This window comes from Staurois parvus, unplaced genomic scaffold (assembly GCF_062004578.1).
Source record: "Staurois parvus isolate SC_StPar_1 unplaced genomic scaffold, SC_StPar_1.0 ptg000308l, whole genome shotgun sequence".
In the NCBI taxonomy this organism is placed as follows: domain Eukaryota; kingdom Metazoa; phylum Chordata; class Amphibia; order Anura; family Ranidae; genus Staurois; species Staurois parvus.
This window is the reverse complement of record NW_028318104.1, coordinates 506,279-522,487: the sequence shown is the minus strand read 5'-3', so window position 1 is coordinate 522,487 and position 16,209 is coordinate 506,279. Positions and strand designations below refer to the sequence as shown.

At 47.0% G+C, this 16,209-nt stretch overlaps 1 protein-coding gene across 1 annotated transcript in view; it reads left to right on the top strand.

The window, feature by feature from the left end:
- The window catches only part of LOC149457648 (vomeronasal type-2 receptor 116-like), a 31,155-nt gene that overhangs the window by 13,206 nt on the left and 1,740 nt on the right, over positions 1-16,209 (top strand). The window lies entirely within an intron of this gene.

The following is a 16,209-nucleotide window of genomic DNA, read 5'->3' as shown; positions in this document are numbered from 1 at the left end:
AGCCACCAACTTGCTTACTGCCCAGGATATTGCCAATCATTTCAATAACAAAATCAACACAATTCGTCATGAGATAGCCAGCATCCAGCTTTCTCTCCCAATCAACACACCAAGTCCAACACCACACTCCTCCTTCAACCCTGTTACCACTGAGGAAGTTTCCAAACTCCTTTCCTCTGTCCACCTCACCACCTTTCCCCTGGATCTGTCCCCTCTCAATTACTATGACCATCTTCCTGCTCCATCCTAAACTCTTAAACCCAAATCTTCAACCTTTCCCTCTCTTCAAGCACATCTCCTTCCACGCTCAAACATGTACTGGCCACCCCCATATTTAAAAAATCCTCACTGGACCCCACCTGTTTAAATAACCTAAGACCCATCTCCCTGCTCCCATTTGCCTCCAAGCTTCTTGAATGCCTTATCCACAGTAGTATGAGTTGCTACCTCATTGACAACAACTTTTTCAATCCCCTACAGTTCTGCTTCCTCCCCCAACATTCCACTGAAAATGTTCTATTAAAACTCACCAATGATCTGCTAACTGCTAAATCCTACGGCCATACTCCATACTCATACTCTTAGACCTTTCTGCTGCCTTTGACACAGTTGACCACCCACTTGTCCTCAAAAACTCCACTCCCTTGGCCTTCATGACTCTGCTCTTTCCTGGTTATTCTGGTACCAGTGCACTTTTAGTGTCACATACAATACCATCTACTCTGCTCCTCTTCCTCTTTCTGTTGGGTTCCCCCAAGGCTCCATCCTCGGACTCCTCCTCTTCTCTCTCTAAATCTCTTCCATAGGCCAGTTGATAATCTCCCATGGCTTCCAATGTCACCTCTATGCTGATGACACCCAGATCTATCTCTCAACTTCTCAATTCACCCCCTCAATCCCCTTACAGATCATAAATTTACTAAGTGACATATTAGTATGGATGTCACACCACTACCTCAAACGCAATCTTTCTAAAACTGAGCTTCTAATAGTTCCTCCTTTTGTATCCCCTCCCCATGACTTTACCATTGAGTTCAACAGCACAACCAATGGTCCCTCCACACACGTTAGTGTCTCACGTTCTCACTGGCCTACCCTTACACTAGCTACCCCCCCTTCAGTCTGCTATGAATGCTGCTGCCAGACTAATGCACCTTACTAACCAACCCATGACTACTGCCCCTCTGCCTATCTCTTCACTGGCTTCAACTAGCCCAACATATAATTTCAAAATCTATGGCAGACAAGAAGGTTCCCATGTTACAAACAACCAGTGGAATTGGTACTATTTGTATGAAAATAAAAAATATGAAAAATACGTGTGAACAAGGTGTCAATCCATTAAAGTGTTCGTTCACCACTGCCAGAAGTCTGCCAAGCAAAGTAGGTGAGGAAGCTTTGTTGCATGAAGAGAACTATGATTGAATTGGTATTGCTGAATCTTGGCTTCATTCTTCACATGACTGGGCCATTAATATTCCTGGCTATGTTCTCTTTCGGAGAGATGGGGGAAATAAGAAAGGTGGTGGTGTCTGTCTTTATGTGAGAAGTGATCTCAGAGCGAGTTTAAAAGAGGACCTAGATGATGGAGAGTGTGATGAGGCTGAAGTATTATGGGTGGAACTGCACATGAGGGGCGTACCAGAAAGGTAATCATTGGAGTTTGTTATAGGCCACCCAGTGTAAATGAGGAGGTGGAGACTCAGCTCCTTGTACAGATGGAAGGGGCTGCAAGGGCTGGGACAGTGATACTAATGGGGGATGGTAACTACCCGGAAAGTCACTGGAGTAATGGTATTGCAGGAACAGTTAAATGGCAAACATTTTTAAACCTACTACAGCACAATTTTATGGTAGAGTTCATAGAAGCCCCAATTAGGAATGATACTCTGCTGGACCTGGTCATCTCCAACCATGCAGAGCTTTTTACGAATGTCCATATAAAAGAACATCTTGGTAGCAGTGACCATAACATGATATCATTTACTGTTAGCTGTAAACAGTGAGCACATATAAGAAAAATAAAAATGCTCCATTTCAAGAGAGCTAACTTTCCAAGCTTGAGAGCTGCTCTCCAAGACTTAGACTGGGAGGGAATATTGGCATCGATGAAACCCAACATAGAAATGGGAGTTCTTCACAAAGACTGTATGTGACCACACTGCACAATATATTCCCATGGGCAACAAGTATAAATGGCTAAAAATCAAACCTATGTGGCTTACGGCCAAAGTTACAAAAGCTATAGATAATAAGAAAAGAGCTTTTATTAAATATGAAAATGAAGGAACGCGATCATCGTTTACACATTACAAAGAATAGAACAGAATATGCAGAAAGGAAATAAAGGCACAAAAATTTAAAATGAGTGACAGATTGCAAAAGATAGCAGGACCAACCCCCCAAAAATTCTTCCAATATATTAATAGTAGAAAGGTCCGGTCCGAGCATGTAGGCCCTCTACAGAACCATCTAGAGGGGGTGACTGGGGACAAAGAGAAGGCCAATATATGAAATCCCTTCTTCAGCTCTGTGTATACAAAGGAACATGGGGAGCTCTTGTCCATAATGGGGGGTGGTACTGACACAGCTCCAGATGATCCACATTGGCTCACAATTGATATGATCCAGAAATATTTAGACAGAATAAAGGTGAATAAAGCCCCTGGACTGGATGGCAGACACCCACGGGGCCTTACAGAATTAAGCTCTGTCATTTCACAGCCATTGTTTCTCATTTTTAGGGACTCTTTAATGACTGGCATAGTACCACTGGATTGGTGTAAGGCCAATGTGGGACCAACATTTAAAAAGGAGTCAAAGTTATAGACCTGTAAGTGTAACTTCTATATTTGGAAGATACTGGAGAGTTTAATAAAAGACCACATAGAGGAGTTCTTGCTGGGAAAAAATATTGTAAGCAACAGACCGCATGGATTCATGAAAGACAGAAGTTGTCAAACAAATCTGATTTCTTTTTATGAGGAGGTGAGCAAAACCTTGGACAGAGGGGTGGCGGTGGGCGTAGTATACATGGACGGGGGGGGGGGGGGCAGTGGATATGATATGCATGGACAGAGGTGGGGGCTGTGGATATGGTATACATGGACAGAGGGGTGGTGGTGGACGTGGTATACATGGACAGAGGGGTGGTGGTGGACGTGGTATACTTGGACAGAGGGGTGATGGTGGACGTGGTATACTTGGACAGAGGGGTGGCGGTGGATGTGGTATACATGGACAGAGGGGTGGAGGTGGACGTGGTATACATGGACAGAGGGGGGGGCTGTGGGCATGGTATATTTGGACAGAGGGGTGGTGGACGTGGTATACTTGGACAGAGGGGTGGCGTTGGACGTGGTATACTCGGACAGAGGGGTGGCGGTGGACGTGGTATATTTGGACAGAGCGGTGGCAGTGGATGTGGTATACTTGAATTTTGCAAAAGCGTTTGACACAGTTCCTCACACACGGCTAATATGTAAGGTAAAGTCTACGGGCTGGAAAAATCTGAATGTAAATGGATAGAAAACTGGCTAAAAGATGGTATTCAGAGAGTAGTGGTTAATGATTCATCCTCTGAATGGTCTGGGGTCATCAGTGGTGTACCCCAAGGTTCAGTGTTGGGGCCCTTACTTTTTAATATATTTATAAACTATACAGGATTTGGGATTATAAATCCCATTTCAGTCTTTGCAGATGACACCAAGCTGTGCCGGGGAATAACGTCCTTACAGGATGTCTCCAATTTACAAGCCGACCTCAATGCTCTGTGTAACTGGGGGACTAAGGGGCCAATGAGGTTTAATGTTTCTAAATGTAAGGTTCCGCACTTGGGGGCTACGAACATGCATGCATCATACATACTAGGGGGGGTATAACTGGGGGGTCAATGGTGGAGAAGGATCTGGGGGTTTAAATGGTGGAGAAGGATCTGGGGGGGTCAATGGTGGAGAAGGATCTGGGGGGGTTAATGGTGGAGAAGGATCTGGGGGGGTTCAATGGTGGAGAAGGATCTGAGGGGGGTCAATGGTGGAGAAGGATCTGGGGGAGTCAATGGAGAAGGATCTGGGGGGTCAAAGGTGGAGAAGGATCTGGGGGTTCTGGTAGATAACAAGCTTAATAATAGCAGCAATGCCAAGCTGCGGGTTCTGACGCAAGCAAAATCCTATTAAGAGAGGTATAGACTCCAGAGAGAGAGATATCATCCCCAAAACCCGGTACAAATCATTAGTAACACCTCATCTGGAATATGCAGTTCAGTTTTGGGCAACAATTTAAAAAAAAAAATGAGGGAACTGGAGAAAGTACAGAGAAGGGCAACTAAACTGATACGAGGCATGGAGGAGATCAGCTATGAGGAAAGATTAGAGGAACTGAATGTATTCTCTACTGAGAAGAGGAGATTAAGGGGGGATATGAGCTCCATGTATAATACATAAGGGGAAATATGATCTCCATGTATAATACATAAGGGGGATATGATCTCCATGTATAATACATAAGGGGGGATATGATCTCCATGTATAATACATAAGGGGGGATATGATCTCCATGTATAATACATAAGGGGGGATATGATCTCCATGTATAATACATAAGGGGGGATATGATCTCCATGTATAATACATAAGGGGGATATGATCTCCATGTATAATACATAATGGGGGGATATGATCTCCATGTATAATACATAATGGGGGGATATGATCTCCATGTATAATACATAAGGGGGGATATGATCACCATGTATAATACATAAGGGGGGGATATGATCTCCATGTGTAATACATAAGGGGGGATATGATCTCCATGTGTAATACATAAGGGGGGATATGATCTCCATGTATAATACATAAGGGGGATATGATCTCCATGTATAATACATAAGGGGGGATATGATCTCCATGTATAATACATAAGGGGGGATATGATCTCCATGTATAATACATAAGGGGGGATATGATCTCCATGTATAATATATAAGGGGGGATATGATCTCCATGTATAATACATAAAGGGGGATATGATCTCCATGTATAATATATAAGGGGGGATATGATCTCCATGTATAATACATAAGGGGGATATGATCATCATGTATAATACATAAGGGGGGATATGATCACCATGTATAATACATAAAGGGGGATATGATCTCCATGTATAATATATAAGGGGGGATATGCTCTCCATGTATAATACATAAGGGGGATATGATCTCCATGTATAATACATAAGGGGGGATATGATAACCATGTATAATACATAAGGGGGGATATGATCTCCATGTATAATACATAAGGGGGGGTATGATCTCCATGTATAATACATAAGGGGGGATATGATCTCCATGTATAATACATAAAGGGAGATATGATCTCCATGTATAATACATAAGGGGGGATATGATCTCCATGTATAATACATAAGGGGGATATGATCTCCATGTATAATACATAAGAGGGGATATGATCTCCATGTATAATACATAAGGGGGGATATGATCTCCATGTATAATACATAAGGGGGGTATACAATCACCATATATAATACATAAGGGAGGATATGATGTCCATGTATAATACATAAGGGGGGGATATGATCTCCATGTATAATACATAAGGTGGGGATATGATCTCTATGTATAATACATAAGGGGGGATATGATCTACATGTATAATACATAAGGGGGATATGATCTCCATGTATAATACATAAGGGGGACATCATCTCCATGCATAATACATAAGGGGGGATATGATCTCCATGTATAATACATAAGGGGGATATGATCCCCATGTCTAATACATAAGGGGGATATGATCTCCATGTATAATACATAAGGGGGGATATGATCTCCATGTATAATACATAAGGGGTGGGATATAATATCCATGTATAATACATAAGGGGGGATATGATCTCCATGTATAATACATAATGGGGGGATATGATCTCCATGTATAATACATAAGGGGGGATATAATCTCCATGTATAATACATAAGGGGGGATATGATCTCCATGTATAATACATAAGGGGGGGATATGATCTCCATGTATAATACATAAGGGGGGATATGATCTCCATGTATAATATATAAGGGGGGATATGATCTCCATGTATAATACATAAAGGGGGATATGATCTCCATGTATAATATATAAGGGGGGATATGATCTCCATGTATAATACATAAGGGGGATATGATCATCATGTATAATACATAAGGGGGGATATGATCACCATGTATAATACATAAAGGGGGATATGATCTCCATGTATAATATATAAGGGGGGATATGATCTCCATGTATAATACATAAAGGGGATATGATCATCATGTATAATACATAAGGGGGGATATGATCACCATGTATAATACATAAAGGGGGATATGATCTCCATGTATAATATATAAAGGGGGATATGATCTCCATGTGTAATATATAAGGGGGATATGATCTCCATGTATAATACATAATGGGGGGGGGATATGATCTCCATGTATAATACATAAGGGGGGATATAATCTCCATGTATAATACATAAGGGGGGATATGATCTCCATGTATAATACATAATGGGGGGATATGATCTCCATGTATAATACATAAGGGGGGATATGATCTCCATGTATAATACATAAGGGGGATATGATCTCCAAGTATAATACATAAGAGGGGATATGATCTCCATGTATAATACATAAGGGGGGATATGACCTCCATGTATAATACATAAGGGGGGATATGATCTCCATGTATAATACATAAGGGGGATATGATCTCCATGTATAATACATAAGGGGGATATGATCACCATGTATAATACATAAGGGGGATATGATCTCCATGTATAATACATAAGGGGGATATGATCTCCATGTAAAATACATAAGGGGGGATATGATCTCCATGTATAATACATAAGGGGGATATGATCTCCATGTATAATACATAAGAGGGGATATGATCTCCATGTATAATACATAAGGGGAGATATGATCTCCATGTATAATACATAAGGGGGGATATGATCTCCATGTATAATACATAAGGGGGGATATGATCTCCATGTATAATACATAAGGGGGATATGATCTCCATGTATAATACATAAAGGGGATATGATCACCATGTATAATACATAAGGGGGGATATGATCCCCATGTATAATACATAAGGGGGATATGATCTCCATGTATAATACATAAGGGGGGATATGATCTCCATGTATAATACATAAGGGGGATATGATCACCATGTATAATACATAAGGGGGGATATGATCTCAATGTATAATACATAAAGGGGGATATTATCTCCATGTATAATACATAAGGGGGAATATGATCTCCATGTATAATACATAAGGGGGATATGATCTCCATGTATAATACATAAGGGGGATATGATCTCCATGTATAATACATAAGGGGGGATATGATCTCCATGTATAATACATAAGGGGGGATATGATCTCCATGTATAATACATAAGGGGGGGATATGATCACCATGTATAATACATAAGGGGGATATGATCTCCATGTATAATACATAAGGGGGGATATGATTTCCATGTATAATACATAAGGGGGGGATATGATCTCCATGTATAATACATAAGAGGGGATATGATCTCCATGTATAATACATAAGGGGGGATATGATCACCATGTATAATACATAAGGGGGGATATGATCTCCAAGTATAATACATAAGGGGGATATGATCTCCATGTATAATACATAAGGGGGGATATGATCTCCATGTATAATACATAAGGGGGATATGATCACCATGTATAATACATAAGGGGGGATATGATCTCAATGTATAATACATAAAGGGGGATATTATCTCCATGTATAATACATAAGGGGGAATATGATCTCCATGTATAATACATAAGGGGGATATGATCTCCATGTATAATACATAAGGGGGATATGACCTCCATGTATAATACATAAGGGGGGATATGATCTCCCTGTATAATACATAAGGGGGGATATGATCTCCATGTATAATACATAAGGGGGGGATATGATCACCATGTATAATACATAAGGGGGATATGATCTCCATGTATAATACATAAGGGGGGATATGATTTCCATGTATAATACATAAGGGGGGGATATGATCCCCATGTATAATACATAAGGGGGATATGATCTCCATGTATAATACATAAGGGGGGATATGATCTCCATGTATAATACATAAGGGGGGGATATGAGCTCCATGTATAATACATAAGGGGGGATATGATCACCATGTATAATACATAAGGGGGATATGATCTCCATGTATAATACATAAGGGGGGATATGATTTCCATGTATAATACATAAGGGGGGGATATGATCCCCATGTATAATACATAAGGGGGATATGATCTCCATGTATAATACATAAGGGGGGATATGAGCTCCATGTATAATACATAAGGGGGGATATGATCACCATGTATAATACATAAGGGGGGATATGATCTCCATGTATAATACATAAGGGGGATATGATCTCCATGTATAATACATAAGGGGGATATGATCTCCATGTATAATACATAAGGGGGGGATATGATCTCCATGTATAATACATAAGGGGGGATATGATCTCCATGTATAATACATAAGGGGGATATGATCACCATGTATAATACATAAGGGGGATATGTTCTCCATGTATAATACATAAGGGGGGATATGATCTCTATGTATAATACATCAGTGGTTCATATATTATTATTATACAGTGTTTATATAGTGCCAAAAAGTTTGCTCAGCGCTGTACATTATAGTGGGGGACAGAACATGAGATGATTCAGTAACAATACAATACACGAGGGGTTTGAGGGCCCTACTCCTTCGAGCTTAGAATCTAGGAGAGAGGGGATAGTGGTACAAGAGGAAGAGGCTGTGGGGGATGGAGTGGTGGGAGGAGTGGAGGAGATCGGCTGTTAGGTGAGGGCGGGGTAGGCTTCCCTGAAAAGATGGATTTTCAGGGTGCGCCTAAAAGTGAGGAGGGTAGGTGACAGTCTGATGGATTGGGGTCTGGGCAGTTGAGATGTCAGAGGAGGGGAGTGTTGAGGGGTTATCATTGGAGGGAGGCTAAGTGGGGTGGAGGATGAGCATTGGCGATGTCCCTACGAATTGCGACGATCTTGTTTTGGAAGTAGTTAGCAATCTCGTGGGTGGTGTGTGAGATACTGGGTGGAGGTGGGGTGGGAGAGAGTAGGGAGTTAAAAGTGAAGAGCTGGCGAGGACTGGAGGAGAGGGTATTGATGAGGGTTACGAAGTAGGCTTGTTTGGCAGCGTAGAGGGAGGAGGTGTAGGTGAGGAAAGCAGATTTGTATAGGGTGTACACTTGTTTGGATCTGGTTTTGCACCATAGTCGCTCCAGCGCACGACAGCATTGTTTAAGATTTTTGGTGTGGTCGTTCTGCCAGGGTTGAAGCAGTCGGGATCTGATGCTACGGATGGTTACGGGTGCTAAGGAGTCTAGGGCGGCTGACAGTGAATTGTTATAAGCAGTAGCGGCCAGGTCAGCGCAGGACAGGGGAAGGATACTGTCATAGAGTCGGTCAGCTGCAGAGTGGAGGGGGTCAGGGTTCAGGTTGCGGAGGTTACGGCTGGTGATGGTTTGAGGAATGGGGGGAGGAGTTTGAGGAATGGGGAGATGGAGAACATAACGATGTTGTGGTCAGAGAGAGGGAAAGGGGCTTTTGTGAGGTTGTGGGGGGTGCAGAGATGAGAGAAGACAAGATCCAGGGTGTTCCCATCGGAGTGGGTGGAGGACTGTGTACACTGTGTGAGTGCAAAGGAAGAAGTTAGGTAGAGGAGTCGGGATGTAGCCAGGTTATTGACGTTGATAGGGATATTGAAGTCTCCAAAGATGATAGTGGGTAGCTCAGAGGAGAGGAAGAAGGGTAGCCACGTGGAGTTATCATCAAGGAAGCGGGATACGGGTCCAGGAGGCTGATAGATTACTGCAATCCTCAGAGGGGAGGGAGAGAATAGCCAGATGCAGTGGGCCTCAAAGGAGGAGAATGATAGAGGGGGGGTTTGGGAGGACCTAGAAGGTGCTCAGCGGTGACAAGAGCATGCCGACCCACCACCTCTGAGACCGCTTGGTCTAGGTGAATGGGTCCAGACGAGACCTCCATAGAAGAGTGCCGCAGGGGAGATAGAGTCGGTGGCCTTGATCCAGGTTTCGGTGACCGCTAGGAGGTTGAGGGAGCGGGAGATAAAGAGGTCATGGATGGCGGTGAGCTTGTTGCAAACCGATCGGGCATTCAGGAGTTCACACGAGATAGAGGGGCAGTTGTGGGGAGCAAGGGGACAGGTATTAGGTTAAGGGGGTTGCGGCAGTTTGTGAAAGTAGGAGGGTGCCTAGTGGGTGAGTGAGGTTGTGAGGGACCAGGGTTCGGGGAGATGTCCCTGGCAGTTAGGAGAAGAAGGAGGGTGAGAAAGTTGGCATGAGAGCGGGGGTGGCGTGTGGGTTGGTGGAAGAGTGGAGTATTAGGAGAAGGTGGTAAGAGCCATAGTGGGGAGATGGAAGCAGTGAGGGTGCGATGTATAGTTGTTTTGGAGCAGTAGGGGGGTAGAGAAAGGAGATTTTGGGCATGGAGGAGAGGAGTATGAGGAGGAGGAGTACAGGTGGCATTTTAGGAGGGTAAGCAGAGTGGTGGACAGTTGAGGGAGGTGAAATGTTTCTCAGGGAGCATTGTTGTGGATAGTCCGTCGTGCAGTGGCGTATCACGTTGAAGTAGCTTCTCGTAGCAGGCGTTCTAGTGATTAGGATCTTTCCGTGACAAGAGTTCTCGTGCTTGGGATCGGGATGGGTAGAAGCCGGGAGGGCTGCGGGTCAGGGCTGGGTTGTGCCGGAGTAGGCGATGGTGGGCCTCACCAGGTTGAAGTCATCCATTGGTTAGGTCAAGATCATCTGTTGGGCTCAGCAGGTCCGGGCAGGGTAGCGGCCTGGAGGGTAATGTTAGGCATTGCCAGGCTGGGCTCATCTGGTGGGTTTGGCGGCGTAGAAGTAGGCTCACTGCGGACTTGAGGAGATGCGAGGTGAACGTCCACAGTGGAGCTCATTGGATGGACTTTGGGTCAGGGCAGGGTTGTGCCAGGGTAGGCGAAGGTAGGCCTCACCAGGTCGAGGTCGTTCGTTGGGCTTAGCAGGTCCTGTCAGGGTTGCGTCGTGGAAGGCGATGGTAGGCCTCACCAGTCTGTGGTCGTCTGCTGGGTACGGCGGCATGGATGCAGGCTGGCTTCTGGTCCCTTGGTTGTTGGGGCAGCAGGAGACCGGAGGGCAGCCAGATTGGGTGCTGTAGGCTGTGTGCTGGTGGCTGGATTTTGGCGCTGTGAGCCACGTGCTCTGTCAGTGCAGTGTGCTGGGTGACCTGGAGTGGTCCCTGGGCTGAGGCTGGGAACTGGTTTGCTGGGTGCTGGCTGTTGCGCAGTGCTGGGAGGCCTGGAATCAGCCGATGGGCCGAGGCTGGGTGCTGGCTGGGTGCTAGTTGCTGGGTGGCCTGAAGTGGACCCTGGGCCGAGGCTGGGTGCAGGTTGCTGTCTGTGGCAGGGTGCTGGGTGGACTGGGGTGGGCCCCTGAGCTGATGGAGAGGGTCTCCGGGAGCAGGCAAGTCAGCAAGGGGCGGAGTGGCGGCGATCTTGGCCGTCGATCGGCGTTCTGGGTCTCAGCTGTGGCAAAAAGTGAGGCCGTGGCTTCGTAAGCCGCAAATCCCGGAGCTCCGGGATTGGGCTGAAACTGGCCCAGCACTCCTCCCTGGGTGCTTATCGGGGGCCACAGGGTGGTGGGGGCCCCTTTGGAGTCCGCTGCCATCCGGATGGGGACTTGGGCAACGGAGCTCCTGACTACAGGACTACTCCGGTCGCCATCTTCGACATATAGTGAACTCGGTTTAGAGTTATTCCCTCTGAGGTCATCACAGAGGACAAGGGGGCGCTCTTTACTTCTGGAGGAAAAGAGATTTAATCTCCAAACACGGAAAGGTTTCTTCACAGTGAGAGCTGTGAAAATGTGGAATAGACTCCCTCCAGAGTTGGTTGTGGCCAGCTCAGTGGATTGCTGTAGGAAAGTCCTGGATCCTTTCTTGGATACACAGAATATAACTGGATAGAACATTTATAGGGAAAGTTGATCCCGGGAATATCCGATTGCCTCTCGGGGGATCAGGAAGGAATTTTTTCCCTGCAGGAGCAAATTGGATCGTGCTTTGCTGGGTTTTTGTCTTCCTCTGGATCTATTGTGGGTGTAAGATTATAACTATTTGTTTTTTGGTTGAACTGGATGGACTTTGTCTTTTTTCTGCCATACTATAGGGCTCTAATTACACATTTATCACTTCCATCAGCTCTACCTCCACAGTTATAACCCTTTGTACCACTTGCCCGACCCTATTAGATTGTGAGCTCTTATGTGCCGGGCCCTCTTAATACTCTAGTTTTTATTGCATTGTAACTGTATTGTCTCCCTTTATATCCCCTTAAAGATCTGTGCAATCTGTGGGCACTATAAAAATCCTGTATAATAATAGCAGGACAGCTCTGAATTTCTGACATAATAAACAGGTATTTTTTTAATTTTCATTCATTATTGAAACAAAATGTTTACAATGGTATATTTAACAGGCCAAACGGTAGGAAAAGAGATCTTCATTTTCAGGGTTTTCAGACAATATAAATTGAAACTCCCCATTGTCACTTTTATTGTGCATATCTTTTTTTTTCACCACATGCTAATGTGCATAATGTGCAGTCTCTACACATAGGAGTTCTATCTATCTATCTATCTATCTATCTATCTATCTATCTATCTATCTATCTATCTATTATCTATCTATCTATCTATCTATCTATCTATCTATCTATCTACCAGGCCCTACCACTCCCACAGACACTGGACCCGTAGCACCCTCAGTCGCTGGCCCGTAGCATCCGCATGCACTGGTTCACTTCGCCCACGGACACCGAGTCCTACTGCACCTAGCTAGACCTAGCCCACTCCACCTCCAGACGTCTGTCAACACCACCGCCTGACGATGACCCTTCAACACCTCCTGACGCCGGGCCCTCCAGCACCTTCAGCGCCTCCCGATGCCGAGCCCTCAGCACCTGACGCCTGGCCTCAACATCTCCAGTCACCGAGCCGCCAGCATCACCAGACGTCGTGCCTACCAACACCCCCGGACATCGCGTCCTATGACCCCTCCACTCGCCAAACCACCGTACCCACTCAAGATGCATCACAGCACCCACGGACGCCAGCATATTGCATCCACAGACTGCAACCAGCCAGCTGCTGACCCAGCTGCCCTCCTCTCTCACTCTCCCCCTTCAGAAGGACTCAAATGGACTCCTCCACGGCGATACAGACTCTCCACATCACCTTGCCCTGACCTGTATCCCGCCACCTCCCCGACCTGTCCAGCACTCCGCTCACCCCAACATGCCACCTGCACTCCTCCTCCTCGTATTCCTGTCCTCCATCCCAAAATTTGCCTCCCTCTACCCGCCTACCCCCCCAAACAGCTCTACATTGCCCCTTCACTTCTTCCCTCTTCCCACTATGGCACTCACCACCTCCTCCTGCTACTCCACTCCCCCGTTGACCCACGTGCCACCACTATCAGACCCACACACTCCTGCACCTCCCATTCCCATGCCACCTTCCTCACCCTTCTCCTTCTCCTATCCACTGGGGACATCTCCCCAAACCCTGGCCCCTCACCACCCCCCCCAGGGACCCCCCTGCTCCCGCCTGCCGCCGCAACCCCCTCAACCTCACACCTGTGCCCCTCCTCCCCGCATCCAACCCCCCTCTCTTGGTTGCACTCCTGAACGCCCGCTCAGTATGCAACAAGCTTACCGCCATCCATGACCTCTTTATCTCCCGCTCCCTCAACCTCATAGCGGTCACTGAGACCTGGGTACAGGCCACTGACTCTACCTCCCCTGCGGCACTCTCCTATGGAGGTCTCGTCTGGTCCCATTCACCCAGACCGAGCGGTCGCAGAGGTGGTGGTGTTGGCATGCTCCTATCACCGCTGAGCACCTTCCAGGTCCTCCCTAACCCCCCCTCTCTATCATTCTCCTCCTTCAAGGCTCACTGCATCCGACTCTTCTCCCCCACCCCCCTAAGGATCGCAGTGATCTACAGGCCTCCCGGATCCATACCCCGCTTCCTGGATGACTTCGCCACCTAGCTTCCCTTCTTCCTCTCCTCTGAGTTACCGACCATCATCCTTGGGGACTTCAATATCCCCATCAACGACAACAACTCAGCTACTTCCCATCTCCTCCACCTAAGCTCCTCCTTTGCGCTCACACAGCACATGCAATCCTCCACCCAGATTGATGGGAACACCCTGGACCTTGTCTTCTCCCACCTCTGTACCCTCAACCAGTTCACTAACACCCCCCTCCCTCTCTCCAACCACCACCTCCTCACATTCTCCGTCTCCCCTTCCCCTAACTCCCCCTCCAAAGTGCCAAACCATCACCAGCCGCAACCTCCGCAACCTGCATCCGGCCCCCCTCCACTCGGCTGCCGACCGCTTACACGACAGCATCCTTCCACTGTCATGTCCTGACCTAGCCACCTCCACGTACAACGACTCACTGTCAGCTGCCCTAGACTCTCTGGCACCCCTAACCACACGCAACATCAAACCTAGGCCGCGTCAACCATGACAGAACGACCATACTAAACGCCTCAAATGTCGCTCGCTGGAGAGACTATGGCGCAAAACCAGGTCCCCTCGTGCATTCTCCCTCTACAAATCTGCCTTCCTCACCTACACCTCCTCCCTCCACACCGTCAAGCAGGCCTACTTCGTAAACCTGATCAACACCCTCTCCACCTGCCCTCGCCGACTCTTCTCCACCTTCAACTCCCTGCTCTCTCCCCCCCCCTCCTCCACTCAGCACTTCACTCACCGCCAACGAGATTGCCACTCATTTCCACAACAAGATTGACACAATCCGTAAGGACATAGTCAACTCGCAATCTACCTCCCCACCCAGCCTCCCCCCCCCATCTCTCCCTCCTCTGACCTTGCAACCGCACTGCCCCCCACCACACCCAAGGCCCTGCTTACCGTAACCCCCCCAAAAATGTACTCCTTCAGCCCTGCTACCACTGAGGAAGTCACCAGGGTCTTCTCAGAAGCCCACCTCACCACCTGCCCCCTGGACCCTATCCCCTCTCAACTCCTCCAGTCACCCCCCTCTTCCCTTAACCACTCCCTCACCCACATCTTCAATCTCTCCCTCTCTACTGGCGCATTCCCCTCCCCCCTAAAGCATGCGCACATCACCCTCATACTCAAAAAGTCCTCCCTGGACCCCACTGACCCAAACAATCTCAGACCCATCTCCCTGCTGCCATTTACTTCCAAGCTCCTTGAGCGCCTAGTCTACGATCGCCTAAGCGCCCACCTGACAACAACCTCCTTGATCCACTACAGTCCGGCTTCCGTCCCCTACACTCCACCAAAATCGCCCTCCGCAAAATCACTAACGACCTGCTAACCGCCAAAGCCAAAGGCGACTACTCTGTCCTCCTTCTCCTGGACCTCTCCGCGGCCTTTGACACAGTTGACCACCCCCTCCTCCTTAATAAACTTCTCTCCCTTGGCATCAGAGACACCGCTCTCTCCTGGTTCTCCTCTTACCTATCCTGACGATCCTTCAGCATTTCCTACAACGGTGCCACCTTCCCTCCCCCTCTCTGTTGGGGTCCCCCAAGGCTCTGTCCTTGGACCCCTTCTCTTCTCCATCTACACCTCATACACTCCCACGGCTTCAACTATCACCTCTACGCTGATGACACTCAAATTTACCTCTCCACCCCTCACCTCACCCCCACAGTCTCCGCCCGCATCACTCACCTAAACGACATCTCAGACTGGATGTCGCTCCATTTCCTCAAGCTTAACCTCTCCAAAACCGAGCTCCTCATCTCTTCCCCTGCCCACTCACCCCCCCCCCATCCTATCCATCACTATCAACAACACCAAGATCAATCCCGCCCCGCAAGCCAAAGTCCTTGGCGTCATTCTGGACTCTAACCTTTCCTTTCAACCTCATGTCAAATCACTTTCAAACACATGCAGGCTCCACCTCCGCAACATCGCCAAAATACGCTCCTTCCTTACCCCAGACACCAC